At 34.4% G+C, this 3,095-nt stretch overlaps 1 non-coding gene across 1 annotated transcript; it reads left to right on the top strand.

The window, feature by feature from the left end:
* The first annotated feature begins 2,728 nt into the window (after positions 1-2,728).
* On the top strand, positions 2,729-2,801 carry TRNAR-UCU (transfer RNA arginine (anticodon UCU)). Its single transcript has one exon. It is a non-coding gene; the product is annotated as a tRNA-Arg (tRNA).
* Positions 2,802-3,095: the final 294 nt, after the last annotated feature.

The raw sequence follows: 3,095 nt of genomic DNA, 5'->3' as shown, positions 1-3,095 counted from the left end.
TCTTCTTGAGCAAAATCATTTTTATGCATACACTAGTTTTAGTAGCCTACTACTTTTAATGATGCTATAGCTTTAAGATGTTAGATAAACACAACTCTCCACAATGGTATGGTATCGTCCACTTTGAGCATAAGCTCGACTTCTTTCTCTTTTAGAGTCCTTTGTTCGACCTTTGAGGATTCTATTGACATGACTAAGTTTAGGGCATGGCTCTGATACCATGTTAGATGAACACAACTCTCCATGATGGTATGATATTGTCCACTTTGAGCATAAACTCTCATGACTTTGCTTTGAGCTTCCCCAAAAGGCCTTAGCCAATGGAGAGAGTATTCCTTGATTATAAACCCATGATCATTCCCTAAATTAAATTAATTGACGTGTAACTCATCCAACATAGGATTTGAATACAAATTTTGGTAAATCTAAACCTTTATTAATCATCAATACATCATGTACCACTCACATTCTAAGTATAGCAAGTCACAAAAAAGTAAAAATAATATCTTTGATTATATTTTGTAAGTCATACCTACATGTGATGAAGCCTTTGCTCCAAGACAATGGAAACATTGTGAGTGTACATCCTAGGCTAGTCTACAAAATTATAAGCCTAGAGCTCTAATACAATTTATAAAGAATCATGTCAAAGATTCAGATCAGGATTCAAATATTAGATTTAACACATAGTGGCCCCGTCCATTCCCCTGTATCCCTTGCGACAGGGTCACGTTACTTACTTGTAAAACCCCAAGTAAGGTTAAGATAACTTAAGTATGTTTAAGAAGCCCACAAGATGTGTAAAAGACTCAAGGATAGGAACTAAGAGACCTAAGCAAAGACAAACGGCCTAAGTAAGTAATTTTACCCTAGGAAGGAATTATAAGGATTCAAGGAGTTTGGAAAAGGTTTGTTAAGGAGAACCTAAGCATACAGAGCAAAAATGTCATTTTTCTAATTTTTCTAAAAAATGAACTTCAAATTTAAGAGGATTTTAAGGTTTCACCACCAGTTACCCTTCGTCTGTATTAAGTAGGGGCTTTCATTTAAACAAAAATGAACTCTTGAATTTCCTTAAACTCGAGTTGGAAGCTTTTGGATTATGAATTTCATTGATCTCATGTTTTTAAAAATTAAGAGACTATGGTTCATTAAATTTCCTCAAAGCAATTCTAATCACTTTTAAATTAGCTCCCCAACAAGTTTCACGAAGGAATCAAGTGTTGAAAACATCTCTAGCACATTCCCTCCATTTGAGTTTTCATGGTCGTGGGATGGAGAGGAGGAGTATACCATTGAGGATTAGGGTTATTTACATCCGAAAGGTTAAATTATTGCAAATACTGGTTAGATTATTCAAGAATCGAAGTCGAGTTCCTTTATAACTAGAACAAAAAAGAAATCGTGGTCGGGAAGGTTATAGTAGCAAAAGCCTCCTCTTAATTGGAAAGGGATTCCGTCTACATACTAGGCTAAAGCATGATCTTTCTTCATCTCATTCTACGTAATTTCATTTTCATCACCGTCACTTTGATCTCAAAAGATATGAAAGATCTCCATTTAAGATTTTCTATACCCATGTTTCACGAAGCCACACTTTGTGTCACTCCTTTCATTTATACTCTAAGCGGGATTGCTATAATATATACTTTCTTGACTCATAAACTGAGCTGAGACTACAAGTAAATTCATCTATCCAAACCAATATGAATCGATTTCTAGGAACTCAATGAAGAAGTTTCATGAAGACCCAAAATCTAAAGCCCTAAAAATAAAGGACAATTAAAGAAAAAATTTATGAATTTTGGAAAAAACTCCAAATTTTTCGACTAAGGTCTATTAAGCTTTAATCCAAGGATTATATAATCTTGAAGAGGATGAGAAAAGAATATTTCATAAAGAAGTTGACACCGGAAGAGCTCTCTATCAAGTTTCGCAATTACCTTTAGAATATGCAAAAAAATTGGTATGATGTTGAGAGAAAGAATCGAGAAATTTGCGGCATACATGAGAATTTTCCTTTAAAAATGAATTCCCAAGGTTGAGAGAAAGATAAGGAAGAAACCTCATGAATGAATCGGGAGCTAAAAGTGCCTAGAGCCTTTCAACAAATAACAAGTTTCTAGGTTTTAACTCTAGCGAGATTTAAGTTTCCGAACTAACTTTTAAGCTTATAACTTTAGCTAAGGTCCAGATAAGGTGAATTCTTGATCTCTAGCTCTTTCATGCAACATGATCTTCAAGTTTCACGACGAAATGAAGGGACTGTAGAAGGCGATTTTCAAAGCAACCTCACAATAGGCCACACACTTGTAAATATGTCTAATAAATACATATGTCTGCTAAACGTACCATTTTATCAAACTATCCCTTTCGGTTTCATCATAAATACTTTCCAACTTTTTTTTTTTTTTAATTTTCTCCCCGTTTGCTACAATTTTTAAGTAAAATGTGGCAACTTATGATCCATTTTAAACTCCTTTTGATGATAGATTTATGATGTAATTTCTTAGAACATGTAAATCATATTGATATTTATTTATTTTTTTTTAGTTAAAGAGATTTGTAACGATATTAATGGAATTATGATGAAAAGAACGATGGCAATTGACTTACCAGAATAGTTTCTTATGACAAACAATTATTCCTTTGCCAATCTGATCTACATATAAGTTGTAATCAATGAGCTCCACGTTCAGTTTACATCCAAGTGGTCACATAATAAAAAGCGCCCATGGCCTAATGGATAAGGCATCTGACTTCTAATCAGGCGATTGTGGGTTCGAGTCCCACTGGGCGTGTCATCTCATAAACATAGTATCATGCAGGTTGACATAGTATCTGAGGGCCATACGACACTAGATTGACTTTATGGTCCTATGTTCTGTTTTATTTTTCTCCAACATGCGTGAGATTGTAGAGTGACTTTATGGTCCTATGTTCTGTTTTATTTTTCTCCAACATGTGTGAGATTGTAGAGTGACTTTATGGTCTTCTGTTCTGTTTTATTTTTCTCAATTTTGATCCATCCTAAGATTGTGTGTGGTGTCATGCAGGTTGACACGGCACTAGAGTGACTTTATGGTCCTATGTTC

This window comes from Cucurbita pepo, chromosome 6, assembly GCF_057944985.1.
Source record: "Cucurbita pepo subsp. pepo isolate OVF chromosome 6, ASM5794498v1, whole genome shotgun sequence".
Taxonomy (NCBI): domain Eukaryota; kingdom Viridiplantae; phylum Streptophyta; class Magnoliopsida; order Cucurbitales; family Cucurbitaceae; genus Cucurbita; species Cucurbita pepo.
This window is presented reverse-complemented; position numbering and strand designations above follow the sequence as displayed.